At 33.0% G+C, this 19,392-nt stretch overlaps 1 protein-coding gene across 1 annotated transcript in view; it reads left to right on the forward strand.

Annotated features, from left to right (window-relative positions):
• Positions 1–7,418: 7,418 nt before the first annotated feature.
• CD36 (CD36 molecule (CD36 blood group)) overlaps positions 7,419–19,392 on the forward strand; it is a 120,791-nt gene continuing 108,817 nt past the window's right edge. The window contains exon 1 of the mRNA XM_074194030.1: positions 7,419–7,616. The gene's annotated coding sequence lies outside the window, so the exon portion shown is untranslated. The remainder of the gene's footprint in view (positions 7,617–19,392) is intronic.

Here is a 19,392-nt window from a genome sequence, read left to right on the forward strand (position 1 = left end):
GCCATTCCCCAATTGATAAATGGTCAAGGGGTATACAAAGGCAATTTAAAGATGAGGAAATCAAAGGGATCCATAATCATATGAAAAAATGCTCTCAATCACTACTTATTAGAGAAATGCAAATTAAAGCATCTCTGAGGTACCACTTCACACCTCTCAGACTGAGCAATATGACCAGAAAGGACAATGATCAATGTTGGAAGGGATATGGGAAATCTGGAAAACTAATGCATTGTTGGTGGAGCTGTGAATTCATCCAACCTTTCTGGAGAGCAATTTGCAATTATTCCCAAAGGACAACAAAAATGTGCATGCCCTTTGATCCAACATCACTACTGGGTCTATACCCTGAAGAGGAAAAGGGTAAAAACATCACTTGTTCAAAAATATTCATTGCAGTCCTGTTTGTGGTGGCAAAGGTATTGGAAATTGGGGAATGGCTGAACAAATTGTGGTATATGTACATTATGGAACACTATTGTTCTATTAGAAACCAGATGGGATGGGGATTCATAGAAGTCTGGAAAGATTTGCATGAACTGATGCTGAGTGAGATTATCACAGTCAGAACAACATTATATACCCTAACAGTAACATGGAATTGATGATTGATCGTAATGGACTTGTTATTTCTATCAGTGTAACAATCAGGCACAATTTTGTGGTATCTGATGGAGAATACCATCTGTATCCAGAGGAAGAATTGTGGGACTTGAACAAATACCAGTGACTATTAACTTTAATTAAAAATAAACACATTATCTTATTATGTAATTTTGCTATCTCCTATACTTTATTTTTTTTCCTTAAGGATATGATTTCTCTCTCATCACATTCAACTTAGATCTGTGTGTACCCTGGAAACAATGTAAAGACTTACAGACTGCCTTCCGTGGCGGGGTGGGAGGGAGGGAAGCAAAATTAGGAGAAAAATTATAAAATTCAAAATAAATTAATTAAATTTAAAAATTTGAACATACAAAAATATTAATATTTTATAAATAAAGCTTGTATTAGTTCCATAGAAACAAGTGGGATGTGTATTTTTTAAAGTTATTTGAATAGGAATAATGCTAATGACATTAATAAAAACATCTACCAAGGTGTAGTAGATAGATACCCTATTCTTTAGTCAGAAATGTCTCAGTTCAAGTACAGTATTTGCCACATACTGGCTGTTGGAAACTTAAATTGCTTAACCATTCAGTATTAGAACCAAATCTCTAATATTATAATCTGAGTTGCAGAACAGCAGGTGTCCAGAGGAATTCCCCATATGTGTGAAATAACAGATCTAGATATGAAATGAGTTTTTGAATTTCTTCCATTATATAATATTTCAGATTTACCAATACCTTAACGTGTCTGATCTTATCTGAGCTTTACAACCCTGAGAGGAGGGCTTAGAGAAATGACGCATCAAGGACAGACCTAGGCCAGTGACCCTGTTAATGGAGGCAGTTCCCAGGGAAGAATTTTGTTTTACAATGCATAGATTGATACAATGCATATACCTTGATTGGTATATTGGAGATTGTTCTAAAGCCTTGACAGGTTGGGTGGCTTGGCCAAGGTACATATCAATACACAAACAGTACATATCAGAGGCTAAGCTTGAATACAGGTCTTCCTTGCTTCTTTGTCAGTGAGGAAATGAAATCTCAGAAATAAAAATGTCTAGTCCAAGATACACAGAGAATGAATGCTATGGGCAGGGGATGTGAGCCTTGACATCTCCTAACTCTGAATTCAACTTTTAAAAAAATGTTTCTCACTGCTGATTTTTAAAGCAATATTAAGTTGACTTGATCTATAACATGGAAGCAATGTAAATGTCCCTCTTTACTAATATTTCTGCTCACTTGTTTGCAGTTGAAGCATTTCCCCTCTACCTCCACTCCCCCAACAAAAATTATAACCCCCAAATCTGTGAGTGTACCACCACTGAACAATTTCCATTTATGAATATCTGTTTTTTATTTTCTAAACAATTCAGAAACAAGGGGTTGGCAAGCATATACTAATAGTGGGTGGTGACAGTTTATTCTATGAGAGCTCAAAGATTATTGGCTTCTCTGTTACGGATTTCTCTTGTGCTTTGACCTTGGAAAAACAATCTTGCTTTATTTATTTTAATTTTTTTTCTCTCCAATATAACTAACTACAGAGAATGATTTGTAAAAAGCTCTCAGAAAAAGGTAATCCCAAAATTCACACATATATTTCGATAATTGCTCTATGATGCAAAAACATTTTGTAACTACAAAGTTCTATAGAAATGAAAATAAGAACCCAACATACTAAGGGTTCCAAATCTGGGTGTACACTTGATTGAAAAACCAGTAGGACACTGGCTTGGCTGCTATTGTAATTGGCTTCCATCCTGTTATTTTGTTATTTTAACTACTCTGACGGCTGGGAGAAGGACTTTATGTCCTGTGGATATTATTTGCTCTGAGTCCAGAGGGACCCGCATTTTCCATCAGATTACAATATGCACGTGACCTACAGAGGCAGATACACAAAAGAATTGCAGTTAGTAGAATTTCTAGAAGTCACTCAGTATTTAACTTTTTAAAAGTTAGATACTTTATATCTGCTTTTTCCCACCCCTTCCCTCATTTTAGATCACGTAGCCAATTCCTGATTTACTACATTATCTCCCAGTCCCTCTGGATTAAGACTGTTTCAACTAATATCTGATGATATTTGTCACTATAAAATCAATCAATTTGAAAGCATTTGTTAAGGAATCCAAGTACAATGCTAGATCTATGGACACAAAGGCAAAAATGAAATATTTTCCTTCCCTAAAGAAAAAAATAGTCTAACCATAGGAGAAAATACGTTCATCTAGAATAACCCAGACAATTGTCTTTCTTCTCAGATCTGATACTGAATTTCCAATGTCCCTTTGTACTGTTTTCTATGTTTGGAATGCATTCCATATTCATGTTAGAAATTTGAATCTCCTTCTTTAAATAACTTATGGTTCACCTACAATATGCCTTTTCTTATGTCATCAGCTGCTAGTTTCTTCTCTCTACATCATCCTGCCTATATTTTGTGTATATGTATAAACATAAATATAAAATAAACACATTTATATACATAATAGATATCACACAACTGATACAAATATGATTTGAGGAGAAAACAGTAAATGTTGATGGAATCAGCAAAGCCAGATGACCCTTGAGCTCAGCCAAATAGAAGTCCAAGGATTTTGAGGGGAAGAGGACATGAATTCCAAACATGGAGCAAGCCAATGTGAAAGTACACAGGCAAGAGACAGAGTATCAATATGAGGAAAAAGAAAAAGAGTGTTTACCTGTATTTCAGTGTGAATAACTAGGGAATAATGTATAAAAAATAAGGAAAGTTTGGTTGGGGCTAAAGAAGTTAATATGAAATTATGTCAGTTGTGTAGATTTGCCTCAACCAATACCTGAAAGTTAAGTAACATTTAATTGCCATTAAGATTGTTTAGTTAGTCCTTGGTTATGTGGGTTGAGAATTGCTCTTCTCTTACTCTCCCCCTTCTATTCTTTGCTTCCTTTAAACCTTGCTCCCACACCACACACACACACACACACACAGGCACACACATTCAAACATATGTGTACATACAAATGTCATAATCTTTCAAGAATGTCATAGTGTCAATATTCAGTGTGAGTTCTTCTAAAAGTTAATGGTTATGGATTCATAGAGAGAGAAGGAAACTTCAAGGTCATCTACTCTAATTTTTTTTTACCTTTGAGGAAACTGAGACCCAGACAATTGAAATGTTTTGTCCCAGATCACCAGATAGTATTATAGTAGAATTGAAACTCAATCTAGAATCCTTCTCTCCCATTTCACATCTTTCCTCTTTACTGTGATTTTTTTTTCTCATTATCTACATGGCATCATCATGCTTGAAGACAAGATGCTATTAGGAACTATGAGGTATTAAATAAACTGTTGTTGCCAAGGTTGTTGTCTCTGCACAAATGGAACAATGATTGCCAGATCCAGAGTTAAGGGTCAGTATAAGGATCTCTTTATTCCTCTTAAGTGATTTTCATAAATTCATAAAGTCTAATTATATATATATATTACAAAATATTACAAATACAAAATATAATACAAAATATATATTAATATATATATATATATATATATATATATATATATATATATATATATATATATATTACAAAAAATTTATTTCCTGAGCAGTGGATAGAGCACTGGCCTTAGAGTCAGGAGGACCTGAGTTCAAATATGGCCTCAGACACACACACACACACACACACACACACACACACACATACATTTTGTGTATATATATATAGATAGATAGATAGATAGATAGATAGATATAGATATAGATATAGATATAGATATAGATATAGATATAGATATAGATATAGATATAGATATACATCTGAGAAGTCAGCAGTCAGCAACCTGTATATTTGGCCATACTTTAGTAGACCATTAAGTTTCTTTCTGAAGAACAAACTGCAACAATTTGTTGCTTGCAGGAGTTAAGAAGTTAAGTTAGCTACAAAATCTTCCCTTATGTATCTTCACAAGTGAAGAGACTTTGATGTTAGTTTCTGTGATCTCTTATTTGAGAATGTGGTACTGTATCAAAATTCTGTGTATATGCTACTTTAAATATTGCTAGAGCATGGTATGATTTCTATTTTCAAGCCCCTTTCCTAATTATTATTCCTAAAAGAAGAGATAATAATTAACAGATTTGATTACTTCCCCCAAATGCTAGTTATTCAAAATATCATTACCAAAACAAAACATGAAAAACCACAATTATCCAAATAACAAATAGTAATTGGAGTAAATGTATAGATTAAAATACATGTGATAATGCAGGAGTGAATGATTTTTCTAAGATAAACTTCAGTTACTTCCGTTCAAATAAGAGAAGTACGAACTTTACCTCAAGTGAAATTCCATAAATTCCCTAGGGAGACTAGTGAAAAATCAGGAACATATTGAGGAACCAACTCTTTCCTTTTTGTCTGCTTTCCAAAATGTTTCTATTTTTTATGCAAGAAGGAAGGATTTTTCTCTTTTCCAAAGCCAACAACTCCCTCTCTCATGTAGTCACACACTGCAAAGTCATCACTCTTTCCACCAATTAGGAATCATGGTTAAGCAACAGCTTACCAAGTGTCCCAAGTTTGAAATCTGGGTCCTATTAAAAAGAAAAAGAATTTTTTAAAAAAAAAAGTGGTTGGTAGAAAAGATGCTTAAGGAAGGAAATGAAGCAAAGTTTAAAAAACAAAACAAAACATACAATTGATGTGGAAATGATCTGAACTAGATAAAGGTAGTTTTTATACCTGCAGCGGGTAGAGAACATTAGGATAGGAAGGTGCAATTTAGATTTAAAACACTGTGAATACCTCTTCAAAGCTGAGGCAGATCATGAGATTAGAGGAACATAGACTGAAAGCCAGAAGGGATATTAGAGGTATTAGAGACCAAACTTTCATTTTACAGATCAGGAAATAGATCTAGAAAGGTGAAATCACTTGCAGAAAATTCCATGTAGAAAGCAGAGCTGTGACTCTGTTGAAGACAAGTCAATTCTGAAAAGAATACAAAAGGAATGACTCATTTGTTTTCAAGATGCAGACAGACTTTGACAATCATTGTGTTTCCTTCTCACCCACTTTTAATTTTCTTTTATATTGTCTTCCATCATTGGAATATATAATCTCTTTGAGGGCAGGAATTTTTTTTCCATTTGAATTTATATTCCTGGTGCTTAGCACAGTGTGTAATACATAATTTATATTTGTTAAATATTTGTTAACTGGTATATTCTTTATGAAAACTTGCATAATCTTTGAAAGTTAATTATCCTTTGCCTGGTAGATCTTTCTTGTATTTGAAAAATGGCAGGAGAGACATCATGGTTCAGATTCAGAAAAGCATCCATTTAAGTCTATTTCTGACATACAACAGCTTAGTGACTTAAGGACGTGATTTCTCAATACCAATGGTAACCCTCTAGGACACTAGTATTTCTCTCTCTCTCTCTCTCTCTCTCTCTCTCTCTCTCATTACATGTACATATATGACATTACATATATGACATGTATTTATAAAATTAAGTATTATAAATAAATATGTTAATAGAATGTATATATTAACCAAAAATGACTATATATATGCATTTATACTAATTAGTTGCTATTCTACATATGAACATACATAATAGAAGTTTCACCACACCAGGAATTTCAAGCATTTATAAAATTTGAGCAAACAAAAAAATAAAAAAGAAGCATATCCTGGAAGGATTGAGAGAAAACTCTCCTAATTACTTCTCCTTAGAAGTTCAACAAAGAGGATTGTTTATGAATGGAAAACTTTGCAAGAAAGGTGACATATCAAGCCTTATGCCAGAACATAAATGAGAACCCAAGCTTTCCAGCATGTTGCCTTGCTGCTCCACTTTCCAATATACCAGGAAGAAGCTCTCCCCTGCCTTGCTGCTCCAGTCTAAAGTTAGAGACAGAAATGTTTCACAGGATATCTATAAAGAAAATGCCAAATAGCCAGTCATATTATAAGGGTTATGCCAAAATATATTATGTATTCAATTGAGGATAAATGTTCTAAACAAGAAACATAAATTGAAGGTAACTGGAAATTATATTCCCAATACATTCTATGCAAGGCGAAGGGGTTGTGACAAACATAGACACATCATTCTCTCCACCAATTAGGAATCATGCTTAAGCAATCGCTTGCCCAAGTGTCCCAAGATTGAAATCTAGATCCCATAAAAAAGAGTGATTAAAAAAGTGGTTTGTAGAAAAGATGCTTGAGGAAGGAAATGAAGCAAAGTTTAAAAGAAACAATTGAAGTATGCAGCTATTATTAAGTGTCTGAGACCAGATTTGAACTCATATCCTCCTGACTCCATGACCATTGCTGTATTCACTGAACCATCTAGAAATTATATTCCTGGTATCTTCTACAACCACACATGACTTTAAAAGCAAGCTTTTTAGTTGCTGTTGTATGGACTAGGTCTACTGCTCATCTGGGGAGAGAATTCTCATTCACTCTTCTATTAATGGGGACCTGTGACTTGGATATGCATATTAAAAAAATAAAAATGAATATCTCAAGAATTGATTATTTTGACTCCTCAAGTTTCACAACTATAGCCATTGTCAGTAAAAAACTCACTAGGTATCACATTTCCACAAGAATTATTCTTAAACTTTTTTCTTAATAAAAGGATTAAATCTTCTTTATTCCTTTCATCTGAGGCACAGAATAAGAGAGATTACCAAGCTAACTTTCATTTAGACTAGTTCAGGTGTCAGGTGTCTGGTGTCTATATTTAGCTTGCTTTAGGCACGAGTTAGAAGTGTTGTGGACGTCCCTGGATGTCAATGGCTTTCAAATGGCAGGGAACCCTTGAAACTAGATGGACATCCAGGACCCTCTACCTACTTTCTCTGCACTCAGCTGTTGTGCTTTGGAAATCAGATGCTTGCTTAATAAGTCTGCTTGTGAGGCAGTCTTTCAAAACTCAGTTTTGAGACTACATCCGGGAAATCAGTGTTCTGTAAAAGTCGGTGAGCAGATTTTCTTTTTGGGGGACAATCCTGGGGGTGGTTTGAATATATATTTTCTTTGATTTGGAAGTTTTTATAAGGTTACAAACTGAATCTGCTAATGATTATGAAAATAAACATTTCATAAAATCTAAGACTTCAAACCACAAGAAAACTCTAAAATTCTTAAGTATTAAACACTTTGTCATAATACATAGTCACTGATGTTTTATTTGACATCTAAGTAACATTCTTCAAATTCCATGAAAATTTAAATTTTTATTATTGCTTTTGTTTCTACATTAACTTTTTCTTCTTTTCTTTAGAGGAGAATTTTCATGATTTTTGATTTTTTTGTATCTAAACTTAATTTAACAGCTCTTTGTGCATTTTTTGAGATTCAGTTATGTCTTGCATATAAATGGATTTACTTTTTAAATTAAAATCTCTTCCTCTGTAACTTTCTCTGTGTCTCAACATATATACAATACATATGTGTTTATATGTGTGTATATGTGTATATGTATATATGTGTAACAATTTTATTTTTGAAAAGGATGCTCCCTGAATTTGACTAGTTGAATAATGATTCATTTTTCAACAGTTTGGTATAAGATATTTAAAAGAATAAGAGTCAAGTGACCTTTATTTGAGTATGGCCTTCTCAATTTCCTATCAAGTTCAATGGAAATATTTAAAAAAATAACCTAAAATGTGCCTAAATTGTTTTATTCTATTAACTTCTCTGCCATTTGGAAGAAATCTTACATAAGAAAGATATTCTCCAAACTTCACCTCTGGAAGTCATGGAAAATATAGATTACTAGTTAGTACTCGGAGTGAATATTAGTCTATTACCTAAAGTATTTTATTTAATGGGTAAACAGTTATATAGCCAGTTTACCCCCCCCAAATTATGTAAAACTGTAAGAACAATTCAAAAAAGTGATATACAAGTTAAATGATGCAGAAAATGGATTTATCTACATACTTATGTGAAATAATTAAAATAATTAAAAAACCCTGTTGTAAGAAATCAATCCTTTCTCTTTTGTCAGTATACCCACACAAAACTTAAAATGAATTGGCAAAATTATCCTTCAAAGTTTTTCTCTGTGTATCTTTTTCTTGTCTCTTCTCCCTTATGCACATAGGTGTACTCATAGAAATGTACAGACACACCTTTAACTCACTTCTCTAAACTTTTAGAAAAATAATTGAATCTAAACATAGTCTTGAATTTGATACAGAGAAGCCAACATCTGAACTTTGAGGAAGCTATTCTGGAATGAAATTTTAAGGAATTTATGATTTTCCAAACTACTCCTGATATGAGGACATATACTTCTGTTCAGCTACTAGCTTACAGATCTAGAGATGAAAGCAACCTTAAAGGATGTCTAGTTTTATAGTTAAAAGAAACTGAGGACCTGGTAAATTAAGGGATTTAACCAAGAACTCACAGGTAGCAGAAATTAAAATCAGGATTTGAATCCAGGTCCTCTGTCTATAGAACAATTGCATTCCCATTGTACCATATTGTTTTCTAAATGGGGATTTTTGTCTTTCTTTCTATTCTACAAGAATAGGATTTTACAACAAATTTAGAATGGTTGTGTTACATTCTCTGAACTTGAACATAACTGGCTTAAACTCCTTTGTATTATATTCTGAACTATTCTTCTAAGCAAACCTGGGTAAATAATCAACATAGCACTTGTGGGAAAATATGTGAGATGCTAACAGATTTGAAAAGCCAGGGAAATATATCCAAGTGATAGACAACGCCAGCACCAATTAGTTGCAATTGGAGCCTCCTGCTAGGGACATGATTATTTAACAATTAACTGGCTTGAGGATTTCAGCAAGAAAGGGAACTCCTGAGCTGCTCAGGTGATAACAGAACAATTTAACTGAAAGAAAAGATAAATTAGTAACCTCAGAGGGAGCAATTTCAACCAATGAAAGACATTTTCTTTACATAGATTGATAAACAAAAAAGTAAATACTGTGGTTGAAGCTAATGCTTTAAAATCTAAAGCTATATATATATAGGCCTCATAGAACAGTGACAATTGTTCTATTGCTGGCAAAACAATAGCAGTTATGATTATGATTGATGAGCTAATTATGTGTTTTTAAAATAGATGATTAATTCATTCATAAAGCATTTATTGTGCCAGGTATCATGTGCTGGGTACTGTCCGAGATGCTATGGATTTAGACCAAAGGTATCAAACTCAGATGCTCAGATGCAGAAAACTGGCAAATGTCTGGGAATGTTTAACATTGGGAAATGGGAAATTTTTAACAAAATAATTGGGAAATATTTAACAAACTAAATGAAAATATAATACAACATAGAAAATGTTAATTTGTGATTTTTTAAGTCAATATGCAGGCCAAGACAGGAATTTGTTTCTATTTGAGTTTGACATCACCTCTTTAGATGAACAGTTTCTGTATTCAGTTTTTTGACAAAACTATTTAGAAATGAATAGAAAAGGAGTAAAGTGATCTTAGCTTCTATTAATCATTTTATATTAAATATTCTTCATGGAGACAACATATTACCTGATGAAAAGTATTAATAAAGACATGTTACAGGTTGTTGAACACATAAATCTTGAAAGTAAAACCAGGGAACAACAGAACACAGGAATTGATGAGAAATGGCATTTTCAACAAAATGAACTCTTACATTTTCAGTTTTATATTACAGATTATGGAGTTGCTTCAGAGGAACAGATTCACAAATTGGAAAATATCATATATTTTAATCAGTTAATAAAAATATCTATAACTAGTAAAGGGCTTTTGGCATTGTAAATACAACAGACCAACATCATACCTAGCACATGGATGGAACTTATTCTTTTCTCTTCTTCTGCTTCTTCTTTTCCCAGATACTTTGTACTTTAAATCCTAATATTGTCTGTGTTTACAGAAAAAATCAGATGTTAATTAAAGCTAATGAGAGTACAAATGATTTCATATAAATAAATTTGTTACAGGCTTTAAAATGATATAGTTTAAAAAATTGTCATCGTCTTATTATAACCAGTCAATAAGCATTTGCTAGGCAATGTGATCCCTCAAACATAGAAAGCCCTTAATAAATGCTTACTGACCAACTGACCTATCCAGTGTCTAAACTTTCAGGATATTCAAAGAAAAACATGAAACAATACCTGCTTTTGAGAATCTAATGTTCTATATAGGAGGAAACATTATACTATTATGCATACAAGTATAGGTAAAGTCTGTACCAACTAAATATATGATGGGGTTATGTAACAGTATTCTGGATTTTAAGTGAAACAAAACTGCATGATAAATTAGAATATTCATTTTGGATATGTATTTAAAGATATTCCTTCAAATGCTTTAAGATAGCTTAAAATATGAACAAAGACATTTTGTCACACACGTCCCTTTCAGAAAAAGTGCTACTTTACAGGCAGGGTAATGAGACTTCCCATCAAGGACACAGAGTTCATTTTTCCTGATATGGAAAGAATGAGCCTTCTGAAGCTTGAGAAGAACTATAAAATTCTATTTTAAAGATATCCTTTAAAAGACATCCTCGTATGGATCTTGAGGAATTGTTTTCCCTTGCCAAGTAACCTCACTTTAACTCCAACTTTAACGCTTACATCTGAAGAAGTCAAAACTTAGCCTAGTCAAATATTATATCATGAATGAACTAATGCTGAGATGACTAAAACCCAGTGAGATTCCTATTATAATCTTGAAACTCTGCCAATTCGTTTCCACAGTTAGAATGTCCCATATTTTGTTATTGGATAGATTATTTTATTTTTTTTTTTAGGTTTTTGCTAGGCAATGGGGTTAAGTGGCTTGCCCAAGGCCACATAGCTAAGTAATTATTAAGTGTCTAAGGCTGGATTTGAACTCAAGTACTCCTGACTCCAGGGCCAGTGCTCTATCCACTGCACCACCTAGCTGCCCCTTGGTAGTTTATTTTAACAGTATTCTTGGACTGGGAAAAAAACCCCAACAACATTCATTTCTGCCCATAACCTAAGTGTCAAGCCTATATTTTATGTGCCATCTAAATGGCAGCAAACAATTTTGAAACAAATTATTCTAGTATTAAACATGTACTTTTCTGATCCTCTTATCTGCTAGTGCTCTCTTTGCCAAACTACCTTATTATTTTTTATCTATTTGCATTTATTCATCTTATATTCTATTTTTCTTCTTTAGTAGAATATAAGCTCCTTGTAAGTAGGGAGTTTTATTATTGAATATGTTTTAGAAATTTATTTCATTTTTTCATTTAATAGATATTTCTTTCCCTTCCCTTCAAGGACAAATGAAAAAGAAAATCCTTATAATAAATTTGTATATTCAAGTAAAATTAATTCCCTTATTATCTATATACAAAAATATTTACATTTCAATTTCTGCTGACTTAATCAACTCTTTTAAGAGGTAGGGAACATGTTTTATCATGGGTCCTCTAGAATTGTGGTTGGTCAATGTGTTCATCAGAATTTTTGTTTCAAAAGTTGTTTGATTTTACATTTTTATTATTGAATAAATTGCTCTATTTCAATTCACCTTGCTCCAGAAAAGTTTGTCTTCCTAGTCTTTTTTTCTGTTAAAATTGTCCCCTTCATCAATTTTTATGAAAGAATTATTTAGATGATATTACATTATTACATTACAATATTATATTATTTGCCACATTTTTTCAGCCATTCTAAAAATAGTAGCCATGATATTGGTTTCCTTTTCTTTGAACCCATAAAAATGCTGCTACTAGTATTTTTGTGCATCTGAATCCATTTCCTCTTGCTTTTATTGCTTTGCAAAAATGATCTTGTTGTATTATTGATGAAACAAATACACATTTTAGGAGTTAATTTCAAATTATTTTTCCACATGATGGCACCAATGTAAATGACTGGTAACTATGCTTTAATGTATGTATTCACATAGTCCCGCCAACATTGTCATTCTCCTTTTTTGGTCAATTTTGTCAATCTGATGGGTAGGAGAAAAAATTTTATAGTGTTAATTCACATTTCTCTAATTATTAGTTATTCAGACCATATTCTCCTATGATTATTGATGTCTTGGATTCTTTTTTTCCTTAGAATGCAGCCTGTTCAAACTATCTTTGACCATTTATCAATTGATAAATGGTTTGTATTATTTTATTAATAACATTTATATAACTCTCACTATGTAGTAGGCACTATGCTAAGCGCTTTACAATTATTATCTCAATTTATCTTCACTTAAACCCTGAAAGGTTTGAAAGGGTAGACACTATTATTATCTTTATTCTGCTGATGAGAAACCTGAATCAAACAAGATTAAAATGACTTGCCCAGCGTCACAGTAGAAAGTGTCTGAGGTCAAATTTGAATTTGTGTTTTTCAGATACCAGGCCCTTCTTTATACAGGGCTCTCCCATACTCAATATTGCTACTTGCAGAGTACTCAAGTTAAAAATTTCCTAAGACTATTAGAACACCCTGTACATTTTTAAAAATGAAGCCCTTAGAAGAGATGCTTGTTGCAAAAATCCTCTGCTTCCCCACTGGGTATCTGTTTTCCTTCTCATTTCAAGTCATTTTAACATTTTGTCTAGGCAAAACCTTTTTAATTTTATGTAATCAAAATTGTCCACTTTGTCTTCCATGATCCTTTCAATTCACTGTTTCATTGTGAATTCTTTTTCTATTGAGAGTTCTGAAAAGTAATTTTTATATTCTCATTGCTCTAACTTGCTTATGACATCAAACTTAAGTTATGTATTTCTTTGGACTTTTTCTTGGTATAAGATCCTTGTTTTTCTTTCATTTTTAAAGAGAACCAGTGATTTCAGGGTGATGCTTGACTTACACGTGAATTGGATTTATGAGGTAGCCAACTTCATTCTTCCAGAGTCATCCAAATTCAGTGACAAGACAAAAATCAAGACAATTGGAAAAGACCCAGAACATAGTAGATGACCTTGGCATCTTAAGTGTATGATCAAGCTATGAGCTCTCCACAGCACATGTATCTTCTGACTTTATTACATCATGGGGGAAATCTTCACATGCTTATAGGTAGGAGATATCCCCCTAACTCACCATCAGGTCTGATGCCCATCAGTTACCCTTAATCTGGTTTAGCATCATTTGCTGATTTGGGTATGGCCACTACACATGCTATAACTTCTTTGTATAAGGTGTGAAATACTGGTCTATACCTAGTTTCTGCTGTACTGGTATCCAGTTTTCCTAACAGTTAAGGTTAGAGAATTCTTTCCACAGTAGCTGTAGTCTTTATGTTTATCAGATAGATTTCTGTATTAATTTGCTTCTCTAGTTTTATACCAAATCTGGTCTACTAATTTTAATTATTGCTTTGTTCTAAAGTTTGAGATCTGATACTGTTAGGTACTTTCCTCTTAAAAATTTTATTTCCTTTAAAGTTCTTAATAGACTGCTTCTCCAAATATAGTATATAATTTATATAGGAACCTGAAGTAATCATTGGGTATTTTTGATAAATATTGTACTAAAGAAACTACTTAATTGGGGTACTAGTTTAACTTTTGTTATATTGGCTTAATCTACCCATGAACTTTTATCTAATGTTTTAGGTCTGTATTTTTTGTAAAGTGTTTTACAACAATTTTCATTTAAGTATGCTCTAGTGCTTTATGTTTTGTGAAAAATTAATATTGGACTATATTATTTTATAACAAATATTTATCCGTAACCCATCATATTCTCCATTTTGTCAAACTTCATTTTTTAGCCTAGGGTAAAAGAAAATCTCTCCCAGTCAGAACTACAGGCATGACTGGACATTTGCTTACTGATCAGTTTAAAGTAGGACCCTTCTTTTGTTTTCTTGTAAATGGAGAACCAACTTGGGCTAGGCTGTCTATAGGGGACTTTTCTGTCCTCTTTCTTTGTCAAAATTAGAGGTGATTTGTACTCCAAAGGGAGGTATAAGGACTGATCCTGATTAGAATGATTCTGATTCTTAAATCAATTTTGCTAGAGGCACTTGAGTCCCAATCTGATCAGTAACAGCTAAAAGTCAACCTTTCTCCAACTACAATTAATCACAGGACTTCTCTTTTGCCACCTCTTCTTTGGAGACTTAATAATTAGGGTCTTTTCAATGCCTTCATCATTGCTGCCCAATTAGGCAGACTGACCCAATTAATTAACAGTTATATATGTAAATATTAATAAAATATTATCTTACCCAGAAAACTTGCCTCATTTTACCATTGTTGCATTTTTACTTGTCACAATATCCCGTCATTTTATTTAGAATTTATCTTATCTCTTTCTGCCAGATTATATTGATTTTACACAGAAATGCTTATGTTTTATATGACTTTGGATTTGGGGTCTTACAATTTTGTTGAAATTATTTTATTTTTATTATTTTTTTTTATTTAAGCAATGGAGTTAAGTGATTTGTCCAAAGTCACACAGCTAGGCAATTATTATGTGTCTGAGGTCAGATTTGAACTCAGGTATTCCTGACTCCAGGGCCAGTGCTCTATCACCTGTGCCACCTACTTGCCCCTGTTGAAATTATTTTAATTGATTTATTATTGATCCTCTGGAGTTCTCTAAGTAAGCCATCATATTATTTAGAAAATGAATAATTGTATTACTACTTTGCTATGCTTATTCCTTAAGTTTCTTTTTTATTATATAATTACTATAGATTTCACTTATTTAAATATATGCAAAGGAAATGTGATAACAAATATCATTGCTTCACCCCTGATCTTATTGGAAAGAACACTTATTTATCCCTATTATGTATAACACTGTCTCTTTAGATATCCTATTATTTTATTTAGAGTATCCTATTATTTATCTTTTAAGGAAAGACCCAATTATTTCTATGGGACCTGTTTTTTTTTATTTTGTTTTGTTTTTTAGGTTTTTGCAAGGCAAATGGGGTTAAGTGGCTTGCCCAATGCCACACAGCTAGGTAATTATTAAGTGTCTGAGACCAGATTTGTTCTCCTAACTCCAAGTCTGGTGCTTTATCCACTACGCCACCTAGCCATCCCTACCTGGTTTTTTTTGAACAGAAAGTTTATCAAAATGTTTTTGCATCTATTGAAATAATCATTAGATTTTAAAATTTTCTTCTCTCTAATATTTTGATCCTCATAATTACCTAATTCAGCATTCTTGGTAAAAATGCAACATAATCATAATATATTATCTTTGTGATATATTGCTTTAACATCCTTGTAAAGATTTTATTTCAAATTTTTGAATCACTCTTCTTTTAGGATATTAGTCTATGGATTTCTATTCCTTTTTGGTGTTCTATGGTTTAGAAAATATTTTCATCTTAGAATTTGCTGGAAATTTTTTCATAAGTTTGCATAATATTAAATTATTTTTTCCTTGAATATTTGAAAGAATTTGTTACAAATGTATCTCATTCCAGGTATCTCTCTTCTTTTTGGGAGTTCAATTGTGCCTTCTTTAATTCATTTTCTAGAAGAGGTGGAGTCAAGATGTAGGTATAAATGCAGTGACTTCCCTGGAGTCTCCTTATTCCCTCCATGTACCTATAAATAATGACTCTGAACAAATTCTAGAGCAGTGGAACTCACCCAAAAAGTTGGAGTGAAACAATTTAACATCCCAATTTGGCAGGAAAATCTTTTGCACCAGAGTGAGAGAGGAGTACAGTCCAGAGCAGGCCACACCTGCAGAGACTTGGTCTCAGCAATCTAGGAAAAGTTTGTCAGAGTTACTGCGTCATAAACAGTAGCAACTGCTTCTGGAGATCTCAACCCAAAGACTTTAAGGTAATCAAACCACTGGTCAGAAGGAGATTTTAGAGGTCTCTTTGCTAGCACTAAAGTAAGACTGTTGCTTTGTTCTTATTTAAATCCTGGTTGCAGTTCCCAGGACAAGGAGACACACTGCAGACCACAACCCAGGGGTGTAGTGGAGCGGGAACCTTCTTCAAAGTTTCAGGGCAGAAAAGAGTGTTTATGCCTCTTCACAGAAAAGAGTACAGATCACAATAGGAGTAAACACCGCTCTTTAAATCATACTAACTTGGAAGAATTGAAAACTTACAAATTCCTAGAAGTATTTCTTAGAACAGCTGCACAAAATTCCTAAACCTTGGGACAGTGTGCTTTTCACCTTGGAAGCAGAACCTTACTTTAGCAAAGAGTAAAAAGTCAAATAATAATCTGAGAAATTGAGCAAACAGAAATAAAAATCAGACCATAGAAAGTTGCTATAGTGAAAAAAAACGATTAAAACACACACACTCAGAAGAAGATAATAATGTCAAAGCTCCCACATCCAAAGTCTCCAAGAAAAGTATTAATTTGTTTCATACCTTGGAAGAACTCAAAAGGATTTTGAAAATCAAGTGAAAGATATAAGAATAATTGGGAAGAGAAATGAAAACAATGCAAGAAAATCATAAAAAAGTATCAACAGTATACCAACTGAAGAAAAATAATAACTTAATAATAACTAAGCTAAATGATAAAAATAAATGTAAAATGAAGAGAAGAAAACTTTGTAAAACAGAATTGTCCAAATGGGAAAAGAAGTTTAAAAAAATTCACTGAAGAAAACACTGCTTAAAAAGTAGAAATGAGGGGCGGTTAGGTGGTACAGTGGATAAAGCACCAGCCCTGGAGTCAGGAGTACCTGGGTTCAAATCTGATCTCAGACACTTAATAATTACCTAGCTGTGTGGCCTTGGGCAAGCCACTTAACCCCATTGCCTTGCAAAAAAAAAAAAAAGTAGAATTGAGGGATAGCTAGGTGGTGCAGTGGATAGAGCACTGGCCCTGGAGTCAGAAGTGCCTGAGTTCAAATCCTACCTCAGGCACTTAATAATTACCTAGCTGTGTGGCCTTGGGCAAGCCACTTAACCCCGCTGGCCTTGCAGAAAAAAAAAAAACCCTAAAAAAAAAGTAGAATTGACCAAATAGAATACGTAGTATAAAAGTTCACTGAAGGGAACGATTTCATACAAATAGAATTGAACAAATGAAAGTTAATATTATGAAACATCAAGAAATAGAAAACAAAGCTGAAAGAATGAAAAAAGAGGAAGCAAAGAGAAATATATCATTGTACAACAGTAGACTTGGAAAACAGATCAAGGAAAGATAATTTAAAGATTATTGGACTATATGAAAACCAAGAGGAAAAAACAGTTTAAACATAGTCTTTAAAGGAATTATCAAGGAAAATTGATATAATATTCTAGAACTAGGTTAAAATAATAATGAAAATCAATCATTTCCTGAAAAAGATACAAAAACAAAAACTCCACGTAATATTACAGTCAAATGTTAGAGTTCACAGGTCAAAAAGAAAATATTGCAAGCAGCCATAAAGAAAAAAAAATCAAGTATTGTGGAGTCATAAAAAAGGATATTACTCAATTTAGTAGCTTCTGCTTTAAAGAAGTGAAATATAATTTTCCAGAGGACAAAGGAATTAGAATTACAACTAAAAATCACCTACCCAGCAAAACTAAGTAAATCCTTCAGGGAGAAAATTAATATTCAATGAAACAGAAGACTTTTAAGCACTCTTGATGAAATTATCAGAGCTGTATAGAAAATTTGATTTTCAAATATAAGATTTGAGAAGCCTAAAAAAGTAAATAGGAAAGAAAAATCATTAGAGACTTAATGAAGTTAAACCGCTCACATTCCTACATTGGAATATGATATTGGTAACTGATAAAACCTTTCTCGTTATTAGAGCTGATGTTTGTCCTTTGTTTCTGAAGAAGACCATGATATCAGGTGGTTGATTCCATGACAAGCCCTTGAATTGTATTTGTATGAGGGGGCTATACTAAATTGCCAACTTTACTCTCTCCTCCAAAGCCATCTGGGTCCAGTAACTAGATATGATTCAGCATGACTGGAGATGGCCCTAAATGGGAGACAGTCAGGATTAAATGACTTGCCCCAGGTCACACAGCTAATAAGTGGCAAGTGTCTGAGGTCTGATTTGAACTCCTGTCCTCCTGAGTCTAAGGGCAGTGCTCTATTCACTGTGCCATTAGGACTGTGTATATATAGACAGAGATCTCAATTATGAATTGAATATTAAGAGAAAAAAATTAAGGAGTAATTGTAGAATATACTGTGAGAAAGGAAAAGGGAAAGGGGGGTAGAATGAGGTAAATTATATTACATAAAAGAGGCAGGAAAAGGTTTTACACTGGAGGGAGGTGAGAGGGAGTAAGTGAAACTCATTCTTGTCAGAATTGGTTCAAAGAGGGAGTAATTTACAAACCCAATTGGATTTAGAAATTTATCTTACCCTATCTTATCCTACAGAAAAGTAGGAGAGGTGGGGAATAAGAGAAAGGGGTGGATGAGATTATAGAAGGAAGGCAGATTGAGAGAGAGGGGAATGGTCATCAACAAAACACTTTTGAGAAAGGGTTCAGGGTAAGAGAAGAAAGAAAATAGAATAATGGGGGGGATAGGTTGGAGGGAAATATAGTTGGCAATAGTAACTGTGGGGAAAAAATTGAATAAAGTTTCTCTAATAAAGGTCTCATTTCTCAAATATATAGAACACTGAGTCAATTTTATAAAAATAGGAGTCATTTCCAAATTGATAAATGATCACAAGAGAAACAATTTTCAGATGAAGTAGTCAAATCTATTTATAACCTTTTGAAAAAAAGTTCTAATTCACTATTGATAGAAGAAATGCAAAATAAACAATTCTGATGTACTACATCATACCTATTGATTGCTTAATAAGACAGG

This window comes from Macrotis lagotis, chromosome 7 (genome assembly GCF_037893015.1).
Source record: "Macrotis lagotis isolate mMagLag1 chromosome 7, bilby.v1.9.chrom.fasta, whole genome shotgun sequence".
NCBI lineage: Eukaryota > Metazoa > Chordata > Mammalia > Peramelemorphia > Peramelidae > Macrotis > Macrotis lagotis.